Here is a 13,341-nt window from a genome sequence, read left to right as displayed (position 1 = left end):
AGAGGCACAAGGACCCTTGAAAGCAGACAAAGCCGATCTTTGGCACACACCAGGAATTAAACCTGCCTTCCTTGACTGCGGTTTCCTGCCCATCTCTGCGCTCGATCTGTTGGCAAATAACCCAGCCGTCCCGGAACAAAGAGCCTTGTCAAGCAGACAATCCACATTTGTTTGCGCGTGTTCTTTGGTTTGTTTTAAATTGTTCTATTAGATTTTTTTATGTTGTACAATCATATGTTTGTAACCCTCCACTGCACACACACCAGGACCTTGTGGCGAAAGGTTAGGGTCAGAAATCTCTTAAATAATATAAATAATTTTCCTTGGAGCAGCAACTGTGGGGAGATAAACAGAAAACCATGCAGGGAGAGGGGCAGAGAGGCTCTTTCCCATTTGACCACGTGCAAAGGGCATCTTTAGAGGAGAGATGGAATACCTGGAAAGGGTTGCTTATATGCATTTGTGGCCAAGGAGTGATGGCAGGTGATTTTGCTCCTTGATAACCCCATCAGAAGGCTTTGGAAAGAGCTTCTTCACGCAGCTCTCCCCCCCCCCCAACAGTAACAAAGAAAATCTGTTACTTATTGGTGAGTGTACCGTAAATATATCACATATGAGGTTTTAAATTAGGCTTGCTCTAGCAGACAAGCAGATCGGACAAAAACATAACACACACGAAAGACAGAGCCAGTGTGGTGTGCTGGTTAGAGTGCTGGACTAGGACCTGGGAGAGCAGGGTTCAAATCCCCACTTGGCCGTGGGCACAGGATATTGGTCATAATATTATGTTTGCTGACTGGGAACAGTTGTGGACCACCGGCTTAAAATTTACGGCATGTAATGCCTTGAAAGAAAATATTATGAAAATGATATACAGGTGGTACATGACCCCAGTTAAGCTTGCAAAAATATATCATCTACCTGACAATAAGTGTTGGAAGTGTAAAGAAATTGAAGGTACTTTCTATCACCTCTGGTGGACGTGTCCAAAGATTAAGGTTTTCTGGGAAATGATATATAATGAAATGAAAAAGGTACTTAAATGTACTTTCCCTAAGAAACCAGAGGCCTTTCTCTTGGGCATTGTCGGCCAATTGGTGTCAAAAAAAGACAGAACGTTTTTTATGTATGCTACTACAGCAGCAAGAATACTCATCGCAAAGCATTGGAAGACTCAAGATCTACCCACTCTGGAAGAATGGCAGATGAAGGTTATAGACTATATGGGACTGGCTGAAATGACTGGCAGAATCCATGATCAGGGGAAAGAGACGGCGGAAGAAGATTGGGAAAAATTTAAAATTTATCTTAAGAAATATTATAAAATTGATGAATGCTAAAATGTTGAAGTTTTAGAAAAAAGGGGATTACAGTGGCAAAAGATTAAGTAAAAGAAAAGAATAAATAAGGGACAAATTTGATAAAAATAAGTGTTAGGACTTGCTGAAATAATTTTGGAAATTGGGATGTAGAAAGGGGAGGTTCGGGGGAGTCGGAGAAGTGAGGTTTATGAAAAAAAGGATATGAAATTATACATGTTTGTTTGTTTCTTTATTTGTTTGTATTGTCTATAAAAATTTTTGTAAAACCAATAAAAAATATTTTAAAAAAAAACCAAATCCCCACTTGGCCGTGAAGAAGCTCACTGGGTGACCTTGGGCCAGTTACCGCCTCTCAGCTTAACCTACCTCATGGTTGTGGTGGGGCTTAAATAAGATGCTGGGTAGGGGGTGCAGGGTGGAAGGAGAAGCATGTATGGAGCTTCTTGGAGGGAGAGGTGGGAGATAAATGCAATAAACAAAGTACAGTGGTACCTCGGGTTACATACGCTTCAGGTTACATACGCTTCAGATTACAGACTCCGCTAACCCAGAAATAGTGCTTCAGGTTAAGAACTTTGCTTCAGGATGAGAACAGAAATTGTGCAGCGGCGACACGGCAGCAGCAGGAGGCCCCATTAGCTAAAGTGGTGCTTCAGGTTAAGAACGGACCTCCGGAACGAATTAAGTACTTAAGCCGAGGTACCACTGTAATAATAAATAAAACAGGGTCCACGGTAGGGTTACCGGACGTCCCTGGTTCCTGGAGACAGCCCCCGGATTTGCAAATCTGTCTCTGGACAAATTCCGTCCCCAGAATGTCCCCAGATTTGCAAATCTGTCCCTGGGAAACGTGGCAGCGGCCTGGAGCCAGTCTGGTAGCGCAGTTGGCTCTGGCTGGCTTCAGGAGCTGCCCGCTGCTGGGTGTCTGCCAATTTTTCCTTGCCGGAAGTCCCCATGTGATGTGTTGCGCACAAGACACATCATATGAGGACTTTCAGAGAGGAAAAATGGCGGATGCCACGGCAGCGACCAGCGACCAGCTCCTGAAGCCAGCCAGAGCCAACTGCGCTACCAGGTTGGCTCCAGGTGGCTGACTGCCACTGCCACTGCCAAAGGGGAACCAGAGATGTCTGGTGGTACAGATTTCCTGCCCCCTTCCCCCTTTGTTTTGACTGATCAGGGGAGGCTCGGGAGTCATGGGCAGCTGGCCATTGCCCAGTTTTTAAAAACTCTGCGCATTTATATTTCACAGGGTGCGAAAGAAGGGCTTTGCACCTTTATACAATATGCATGTGTGCTTGGGCCCAGGATCTTTTGCCTCACCATCCCCACTACTGACTCCTTGTTGCTATTCAGTTAAAAAAAAAAAAATGTCCCCAACATATGGTGTTGGGGGGTGACCAGGGCTAAAATGCACCTCTCAGCTTGGTGGTGCTCATAGCTTGTGGTGGTGGTGATGAACATTTGATGGACTTAATTCTAGCACCAGAGTCCCCATCACTTTGCATGCTCCAAGATGGACTCATGGTTCTCTGGGATGTGGGGTCCCTTGCCTGAGACTTCTAGGCTGCTGGTGGTGAGAAACGGCTGGCTCTCATTCTTGCCTGAGAGGGTGCTATCCTGTGTTCTCCCTTGACTGCTCTGGTGAGAGGTGCCCAAACTCTCATGCTGGAGTTCCGTTATGCCATTGCTGGGGTGAGATTGGCCTGCGCCTGAGACGCACCCGACTCTAAGACAGCACCTGCCTGCCCAGCTTAGGCCCTATTCTGTCTGCCTAACACAGGTCTAGATCTCCAATGGGACTAAGCAGATGTCTCTTACTCTTGTGCAGCCTTGGCTTGTACTGTTGGGGCTTGCACAGGGTTAGGTCTCAGCTACGCCGTGCAATTCTCCTTTCTAATGGGATGCCACAGCCAGAGGTTGCATTGGGAACTGTGCCTACGTGTGAATGAAGCCAGTGCTTCAAGCTTCTTTGCCCCCTTTGCCAATATGTTGTTGGACTTCAGCTCCCATCAGCCCCAGCCAGGACGGCCAATGGTCAGGAAAGATGGGAGCTGGTCCAGTTATTCCTGGAGGGCTGCAGGGGTCCCACCTTTGGCCTGCAATATGCCTGGTGCTCCAGAGGATTGCAAAGGTCTTGGGGCACCTTGTTCGTCATGGCACCACACTCTGCATAATGGGTGGTTTGATTGCTTCTGGAGCTTCCTCCTGACACTGGCCAGGCCATGTGAGTCCAGTGGTGGCAGCGGCAGTGACAATCCAAGGCTTCTTCTGGGCAGGGTTTGACCCACCCATGCCAAGGAAAGCTCTTTCCTGGTGACTAAATCACAGAGCCTAGGACTTGCTGATCAGAAGGTCGGCGGTTCAAATCCCTGTGACGGGGTGAGCTCCCGTTGCTTGGTCCCTGCTCCTGCCAACCTAGCAGTTCGAAAGCATACCAGTGCAAGTAGATAAATAGGTATCACTCTGGCGGGAAGGTAAACGGCATTTCTGTGCGCTGCTCTGATTCGCCAGAAGCGGCTTAGTCATGCTGACCACATGACTCGGAAGTTGTACGCTGGCTCCCTCGGCCAATAAAGCGAGATGAGCGCCGCAACCCCAGAGTCGGCCACGACTGGACCTAATGGTCAGGGGTCCCTTTACCTTTACCTTTTTTACCTCAAGGCAGGCCTTGCAAAAAGCTTGCTCCCTTCACACGGAGATGAATGCAAGAGTTTGGGCCCCAGTCTGGCTCCATACAGGTTGGGAAGCCTCTGTGTGTTTTCAGAGGGGCATCTCCCTTTCTGCAAACAGTGGAGGTGAAATCACATCATCTGATGCGGCTCGCAAGCATCTGAGAATCAGGAGGAGCCACAGGTGGGTTTCGGTTCCGAATGCCATTGTCTGTCTGTCTTAGGGAACTAATGCTTTTTGGCATGACACAGTGATTGGCATGATCCAGTGACTCAGTTTGGCACCAGAGCCTGCGATCACAGCAGCTAATTCTGGCTTAACCAGCACCCTCCAAACCGGACGCTTGCACAGCGAACAAGGAAAAGGGGAAGATTTAAAGCGTTTCCTGCCAGTAAACCTGGCTTCCCAGTGAAGAGGCTGTTGGAGGACAGAAGTCCTGGGAAGGGACAGAGTACCCCACCTGCCTTCACCTGACGTGTGGGCACAAGTGCAGGCCTTGACTCTGTGGGCAGCAGATGCCTCCAGGGCACTAACGCTCATCTCTGCTCTCAGACGCAGCACTCTTTCTTTCTGTGGGACCCCGGTGCAAGGCGAGACACCTTCCCAGGAGGCTGAGCCTACCAGGACCCCTTGTGAGCCTCTGTGGTGTAGTGGTTAAGAGCGGTGGACTCGTAATCTGGTGAACCGGGTTCGATTCCCCGCTCCTCCACCTGCAGCTGCTGGGTGACCTTGGGCCAGTCACACTTCTTTGAAGTCTCTCAGCCCCACTCACCTCACAGAGTATTTGTTGTGGGGGAGGAAGGGAAAGGAGAATGTTAGCCGCTTTGAGACTCCTTCGGGTAGTGATAAAGCGGGATATCAAATCCGAACTCTTCTTCTTCTTCTTGTCTCCCAACAAAAGCAGTGGGGATGAAGGCGCCCTGCAAGTAGGGTAACACTTTGTCCCCCTCCCCAAGTCATATACCCTACATGGGCTGCACGGCTTTGAGGAGGACGTGGAAAAGGGAATCTTCTTCTGAAGGGGCTCGCAGGACCCCTGGAATACTCGTAGGCTTTGGTTTCAAAGCATGCATGGCCATTCCTGAGCCTGACTGACAGGAAGGCATTTCTGAGATTTACATTAAAGGCGTTGATCATTCAGGGAAGGCAGGCAAGGCAGCAATTATGACTCAGGGATCCTCAGTGCAGCTCAGACATCATCTTCACCCCATTGGAGCCAACATCGGCATGTTTGGGTGTCTGGCTGGCTGTGAAGAAGATGAGGACTACCTGCCCAGGTAGGACCACCTGAGGGGGACCATATGAGGTGGTCCCCCTCAATTTGCTCCATCCTCCCCCTCATCCTTTCTGAACACAGGGAAGAACTGGCGTGCTTGTGGTGCCCAGAGCCCTAGAAAGGGCAAAGGCTCCTCCTGATCTCAGAAGCAGCCTTTGTTTTCAACTGCCCAAGGTCCAAACAGTCACTTTCAGCACTCTCAAGGGTCTGGCCAGGCAGACTGGGGGCCTTTCCCAGCTCCTTGGAAAGGCAGAACCTTCTCACTCCACCCTTGTGAAAGGTGCCATCGGATGACTGCTTGAGAAAGACAAGCTCAAAGTCCTCAGGACACACAAGAACACCCTTGGTGTGGAGCCCTGGAGCCCAGCCAAGAGGAACTTCGCATACGAAACGAGAAATGTTTATGCAGATCCTTTGGCTCCCTAGAAGAAATCATGGTGTGCGCGGATAAATAATGACCTGGCTTTGAAGGAGCCAGAGAAGGCAGCGTCCCTGAGCTTGCTTATCAGGATATTTCAGCGTCATTAAATAAAGCAAGTTCTATGTACCTGAAAGGGAGACAGGTCTCTCTCTGCTCAAGGGAGAGACAGAGGCCGCCTAAGCCACTCTTTCCCCTGGCCAAAGAGGCAGTCGTGTTACATACCTTTAGGGAAACTGAGGCACTAGCTGGGGCTGGCTTTGGAATCCACAGAGGGATGTTTGCCTGCTCTTTGGATCTTCTCCTGCAGTGATTTCGGTCCGTTAGGTGAGGCTGAGCAACAGCAGGTGGACTTTATAAAGGGGAGTGGCCAGAGAGAGAGCCAGACAGGGAGCCAATGGCGGGGGGGGGGGGAGATCCTGCCAGGGTGCCCAGGGTTGCATTTGGAAGGGCTGCCCTCTCTTCCTCTCTTTGTGCTCACAAATCGCTCCACTGCATTCTTCCTCTGTTAAATTGCTCATTAGAATTGCAAATAGATCTCTTCCTCTGTCCTTCTGTTTCTTAACCAGGGGAGGCTGCAACTGTTCCAGACAGGGACCTGGATGTAGCGGAGAGCTGGATGGAGGGTGGACAAACCGAGACCAAATCAGGGTGAGATGGAGACTTTGTGGGTGAGCTGTTCCCAGGCTGGGGAGTTTACTTCTGGAGGGGGGCAGCACTCCCTCTGGAAGAACAGGGATGCAGTTGGGGGATGCTCCCACCTCCATCTCTGTCACTGGTGGTAAGCCCTGTGGCAAAGCTGGCCCGTTATCAGCTTAGGCTGATTAATAAATAATAATAATAATAACCATAATTTATTATTCATACCCTGTCCATCTGGCTGGGTTTCCCCAGCCACTCTGGGCGGCTTCCAACAAAGTATTAAAATACAGTGGTCTGTTAAACATTAAAAGCTTCCCTAAAGAGGGCTGCCTTCAGATGTCTTCTAAAAGTCTAGTAGTTGTTCTTCTCTTTGACATCTGGTGGAAGGGCGTTCCACAGGGCGGGTGCCACTACTGAGAAGGCCCTCTGCATGGCTCCTTGTAACTTGGTTTCTCTCAGTCAGGGAACTGCCAGAAGGCCCTCGGCGCTGGACCTCAGTGTCCTGGCAGAACGATGGGGGTGGAGACGCTCCTTCAGATATACTGGGCCGAGGCCGCTTAGGGCTTGAAAGGTCAGCACCAACACTTTGAATTGTGCTCAGAAACGTACTGGGAACCAGTGTAGGTCTTTCAAGACCGGTGTTATATGGTCTTGGCAGCCGCTCCCAGTCACCAGTCTAGCTGCCGCATTCTGGATTAGTTGTAGTTTCTGGGTCACCTTAAAAGGTAGCCCCACAAAAAGTGCATTGCAGTAGTCCAAGCAAGAGATAACTAAAGCATGCACCACTCTGATGAGACAGTCTGTGGGCAGGTAGGGTCTCAGCCTGCGTACCAGATGGAGCTGATAAAAAGCTGCCCTGGACACAGAATTAACCTGCGCCTCCATGGACAGCTGTGAGTCCAAAATGACTCCCAGGCTGCACACCTGGTCCTTCAGGGGCACAATTACCCCATTCAGGACCAGGGAGTCCTCCACACCCGCATGTTCTAAGGTAAGGGGTGTATAAAAAGGTATCAATTCATTTGTTTTAAATAAAGAAATGTATTACTAGGGGGAAGTGGCTTTGTGCGCTGTCTCTCTCTCTATATATATATAGGGGGGAAATGCTCTAAATGGCTGCTGAATTTTCATGAGGACTAGAAACAGTATATTCATTTAAAAAAGAAAACTGATGTGGAAATGTAGAGAACTCAACTTAAAAACAAGAAACCAATGCTGCCAGTTTCACCCATCTCTTATCAGGAAAGCCTTTCTTGATGCCCAGTGCCCCAGTCGAGCAGGGATGGTGCAGGAAGTCATCCTAAAAAAATGGAAATGAGAGCAGAAATCCCACAGAACAAACATTACAGGTCAGTGAAACCATGGGCAAAAGAGTGGCTGGGGAAACCCAGCCAGATGGGCGGGGTATTATTATTATTATTATTATTATTATTATTATTATTATTATTAATAATAATAATACTGGGCTGGAGACCTACACTGAAAAATTCAGAGAAGTGCAAATTTTGAAGGCTGGTTCTCTGTTTCTGTTTGTGTAAATTAGGAGCACTGAAAATGGAATTAATTGTCCCTCCTGTTCCATTTCTAAAGTGCCCAGGTTGCCAGAACACCTGGTCTGCTTACGTGTTTAGGAAAGTGCAGGAGGAGGCGGGGAAACAGGTGTGCCAGGAAGCAAGATGCACCAAGAGAATCTGCCCCAACAGTTAGCTTGCCAGGGAGGCACGAAGGTCACCCGAAGGACCATCTTTTGGGTGCCAGGCTAATACCCACTTTCATTTCCAGGCATTTGATGGCGGCTTACTGGCCAGCGCTCTTCTGTTTGGGCTGGGAAGGCCAAATAGGTTTTATGGTGGGTTTTTATAGAGTGACGTCACAGAATCATAGTATTGTAGAGTCGGAAGGGACCCCAAGGGTCATCTAGTCCAACCCCCTGAAATGCAGGAATCTCAACTAAAGCATCCATGACCGATGGCCATCTTTTTCGCTTAGGGGCTTATGATATATTTTTTAATCTTACATTTGTTTATACTGTTGCTACGGTTTGTGTTTTATGTGCTTTGGTAACCTTCTGAACTTTGTAAGTTGCCTTGGGGCTACATTATTACTATTTTTTGGTAAGAAATTTGTAGGGCTAATTTTAAAAGACAGAACAACAACAATGCAAGAGCAGTGATCTTTCAGACTCTTCTAACATTTTCTGGCAGTTCTGGAAGTTTTGTTTTGTTTTTAAAGCTGATTTTAGCTTTTTCTTTTTACCTATTCTGCCCCAGAAGCAGAAGAATTGGCCAATCAGGACACTCTGAACTCCAAAGGGTCTCGTCCCCCTAACTTGCTTCTTCTGCTACAATATGGTTCTCCTGATGTTCCCATTGGGGCCACGCTAAGAAGGATCTGCTTTAATTTTTTTTTATAAAAATTTTTATTGGTTTTACAAAATTTTTATAAACAATACAAACAAATAAAAAGACAAAACAAACATGTATAATTTCATCTCCTTTTTTTCATAAGCCTCATTTCTCTGACTCCCCCAAACCTCCCCTTTCTACATCCCAATTTCCAAAATTGTTTCAGCAAGTCCTAAACTTAATTTTATCAAGTTTGTTCCTTATTTGTTCTTTTCTTTTACTTAATCTCTTGTCGCTGTAATCTCCTTTCTTTACTAAAAACCTCAACATTTTAACATTCGTTAATTTTATAATAAGAAGGATCTGCTTTAAAAACTCTGGAATATAGGGACCTTCCTACCAGGGTGAGGAGTCCATTTTCCCTCCTTCCTCCTTCCTCTGACAGGTTTTTAGTCAGATGATGGTGTAAAATGCGATGGGGGGAAACGATCTTCCCATTGAATACCCAGACACATTGCTTTCAATTGGAAAAAAGACCAAACTACGGAAACCACCAAAGGGAACTGGAGTTTAATAGAAAGCTCACCAGGCCAGTTGATGGGTGACTGATTCCTCCCTGAGCAGAATCAAAGGTCACAGGAATGGGAGGTAGGGAGGCCTTTCCCTTCAGCAGAACACAAGCCCGCTTGAGACAGTGGCACCAACATCCACCATTTTCTTTTTAAAACAAACCTAAACGGAAATAGCAAATGAAGCACAGCAATCCTTTGCAGAAAATGCCAGTCCATCTTTGAAGGCTGGGAGTGGGAGGTGCCATGTTTAAGTGGTTCCCCTCCTGTCTGCAGGGCCAGTTTCAGAGAGTGGCATCGGGCAGAGGTATCTTGACCTGCTGCGGCTTGTGCCATCTTCTCCCTGGTGCTGTTTGACAACTGTGCGAAGCCGTTTGGGGGCAGCCGTGAAGGGATTTCGGAGCACAGTGGCGACACAACACAGAGGATCCTAAGCTCTGTTTCTCTGTGGCGTCCGACTCAGGGCTGGATGTGCACATCCTGGAAGCTAATAAGCCAAGTCTGAACCCTGGCGAGCTTCAGGTTCTGTGGGCGGGTGGTTCATAGCCAGAGGAATTAGGCAGATTATTCTGGAGGAGGCCTAACCCTAACCCACAAACATCCAAGGACCATTCTTGAACTGTTGTTACTGATGGCCCAAGAGGCCGCTTTTGCTAGATGGTTGCTCCGGCCATTCCAGGACAGGGATAGTTTTGCCACAATGAATGACTCACACATCGGATCACCCTTGAGATTGGATTACAGTGGTACCCTGGGTTAAGTACTTAATTTGTTCTGGAGGTCCGTTCTTAACCTGAAACTGTTCTTAACCTGAAGCACCACTTTAGCTAATGGGGCCTCCCGCTGCTGCCGCGCCACCGGAGCACAATTTCTGTTCTCATCCTGAAGCAAAGTTCTTAACCCGAGGTACTATTTCTGGGTTAGCAGAGTCTGCAACCTGAAGCGTGTGTAACCTGATGCGTATGCAACCTGAGGTACCACTGTACTGCCATGTGCTCTGCATGAGCTTCCTTCGAGGCTGACCAGGACTTAGTGGCTCAGTTGCTGGGTGGAGCAGCCCCCCCCCAAAAGCCCAAGGATTTACCCTGGGCTGCCCACATGTTGCTACTGGGGATGGGGCAGGTTCAAGGAGATGCTGTTAAGGAGCAGCAGTCATCCCTCTGAAGGAGTCACAAGGCACAGCCTGAAAGACTGATAGCCCACTTCCCACTGGAGAACATGACTTTGATCTCTCATCTGCCCACCTGCATTTGAGCTTTGATCCAAGGCAATGTGCACCCACCAGATATGAGCATGTCCTGTTTCAGCCAACCAGGAAGAGCTACATTAAAAGAATAAATTAAAACCATGAGCATAGCACAGTGGCGTAGCGTGGGTTGTCAGCACCCGGGGCAAGGCAAGTAATTTGCACCCCCTAACCCGTGGATTTGCGCCCCCTAACCCTAACCCCCAGGTGTTGCGCCCGGTGCGGCTGGCCCCCCCCGCACCCCCCACGCTACGCCACTGGCATAGCAACCCATAGCAGGAAACATTTCAATAAAAAACACCATTATCACTTAAAAGGTAGGTGTTAAAAATCAGCAAGTGGTGGGTTGAATAAACAGGTTTTCAACAGATGTCAAAACATAATTGCTTGTAGTTTTGTTTTTATGACGACAGCCCAGACTCTTGAGAACTGCTGACGGGAACCCTTGTGGTGGTCCTGTAAATGGGCACGGCTCATTGTGCAGTGAGCCAGGATGCGGCCCTCTCCACTGTGGCCCCCGAATTCTGCTGGCTCGGGTGCCCCTTTTGTCCTTCAAAGGGCAAGCGAAGTACCATCTCTTTCTGCCAGCCTTTGCAGGAGACGCCTGAGAACATTTAGGCAATGGCAGCTTCTTGGCTTTTTGATCTGATTAACAGGCTACTGTTTCATTCTCCGCAGCAACATTTTATACCACTCTTCTGTTTTGTCACCATGGGATCCACATAGCGTGGTTTTATAAACACAATGAAAAATAAAATCGGTGGGCGGGGGAGAACATGAAACTCTTCTGTTGAAAACTTCCCCCACCTTTAAAATCCTTAATATATTGACGTTGGCTACTCCATTTTGGAGACAGCGCCCAAGCGAGAGTCAGGCTAGTATCTGAGCTAAGCCAGCCAACATTTGGCAGCCAAAATCTGCGTTGGAGATGGGTGCTGGCGGAGACTTCTAAACTTAAGTCTCTGATTTCACATCTTTAAACAAGGGAACTGCTGTGAGGCGAGAGTGCTCCCAGTAGCGTACAGAGTGCCCTACCCAGAGTGCTATCCAGTGTCGGATTTAGGGCAGTTCCCCTGCACAGGGCGCTGAGCCAAGGGGGCACAGAATTGAGAAGATCCATAACTGAGAAGATTCATTTGGGGGCGCCAAATTTGGGGCTCGCTCATGGTTCCAGACTGCCAACGATTACCAAAGTCCGTCCCTGGTGCTGACTCATTGCAGTCAAACGCCACATGCCAGTGGCCAGAGGGTTTCATGATGGCAGAAGGGGAAGTCCCAGCCTGGCTGGAGGAGCTCCAGGGAATTTCTCTCCCCTCCTCCCTCTCCTCCCCTGTCCCACCAGAAAGAAGGCTGAGCTCCAACAGCCAGCTGTCCTAGGGAATGCAGGAGCAAGCAGGGGGCTGCTTACCCCCTCCATCGACCCACACCACCAGCCTTTGTTCAGCCAAGAATGCCAGCAAGGCACAATCAGCCTGGCTTTCACTGGTTAAAAATCACCTGCTCACCACTTCTGGTCTGGCCTTGAAGACATGATCTCCTCCTCCCTTCTCCTTAAAACCTCACCCCTCTGCCCTGCCCTCCACCCTCCAACGCCTTGTGGGCTTCTTTAGTTTGCAATTCTCTCTCTCCTCTTTTAATTGATGTGAGCTACTTTGGGAAGAGTAGGGACGCGGGTGGCGCTGTGGGTTAAACCACAGAGCCTAGGACTTGCTGATCAGAAGGCTGGCGGTTTGAATCCCCACGATGGGGTGAGCTCCTGTTGCTCAGTCCCTGCTCCTGCCAACCTAGCAGTTTGAAAGCAGGTCAAAGTGCAAATAAATAAATAGGTACCACTCTGGCGGGAAGGTAAACGGCGTTTCCGTGCGCTGCTCTGGTTTGCCAGAAGCGGCTTAGTCATGCTGGCCACATGACCTGGAAGCTGTACGCTGGCTCCCTCGGCAAATAAAGTGAGATGAGCACCGCAACCCCAGAGTAGGCCACGACTGGACCCAATGGTCAGGGGTCCCTTTACCTTGCTTTGGGAGCAACCACTCTCTGAAAAGCAGCAAACAAGCACAGGGCTAAAAGGCAGCTCCCATTTCATTTGCAGGGTGAGTGGGAACAGGCCTGCCTGCCTGCCTGCCGCGGTTTCCCAGTCCTCAAGAATGTGTGGGAAGAGAAACTCTGGACTAGGCAAGGAAATGGGGAAACTTTCTAAACTGCTGGGAGGAAAGCTGCCCAAGCTGAAACACCTTTAAAATGATGCAGTCGTCTATGTGGTGGAAAGAAAAAACAACGAAAGCATGAATCACTGTCTAAGTTCCACCTGCATTGAAACAAGGTGGTTAGACAAAAAATAATAATCTGGCGACCAACATGATAAAAATGCAATGTGTCTATGACTCACCCGCTCACCAGCTTAAGTTGCTCCCATTTGTGGTGGTCTCCACCTTAAGAATGTCAGACGACATCCAAATTCTTTGTCAGAAACAATGAATGTGTCCGTGAAACTTTGGTTTCTAGACACGTTGGTACAAACAGTTTGCTTGCTCTGCAAGGAGTCCTCAACACAAAACTTCCTAAGATGTAAACCAGGATGTCAAGCTTCGGTGTCAAGCTCTTTGAACAAACCGGCATCAATTCCGTGTCGTGTGTGTAAATGCCTTCATCTCACACGTCCCAGAAATGCACCCCACTTCTGGCTTTTGCTCCAGCGGGGAGCATTAATTACAGTTTTCCTTTTCAGGAAGCCTCTTCTGTAAGAAGAGCCAATTAAGTGACTTATTAGTGTTTTTCTCAACCACTAATTACAGTCACGCCAGCGCAACGTTATCATTACAGAGGGGATGCAACATTCCTATGAAGCTGGAA

At 48.6% G+C, this 13,341-nt stretch overlaps 1 protein-coding gene across 2 annotated transcripts in view; it reads right to left on the bottom strand.

Moving 5' to 3' along the window:
- The window catches only part of GGT1 (gamma-glutamyltransferase 1), a 34,812-nt gene extending 21,704 nt beyond the window's left edge, over window positions 1–13,108 (bottom strand). The window contains exon 1 of one of the 2 annotated variants that reach the window (XM_082203251.1): window positions 12,878–13,108. The gene's annotated coding sequence lies outside the window, so the exon portion shown is untranslated. Of the gene's footprint in view, window positions 1–5,914; window positions 6,047–12,877 lie in introns of those variants that run through there. The other variant, XM_082203250.1, reaches the window with a different exon arrangement.
- Between the last annotated feature and the right edge of the window lie 233 nt (window positions 13,109–13,341).

The sequence above is a fragment of the Podarcis vaucheri genome (assembly GCF_965113315.1).
Source record: "Podarcis vaucheri genome assembly, chromosome: 16".
Taxonomy (NCBI): domain Eukaryota; kingdom Metazoa; phylum Chordata; class Lepidosauria; order Squamata; family Lacertidae; genus Podarcis; species Podarcis vaucheri.
Note: the sequence above shows the minus strand (reverse complement) of the source record. Positions and strands in the feature narration are given on the sequence as shown.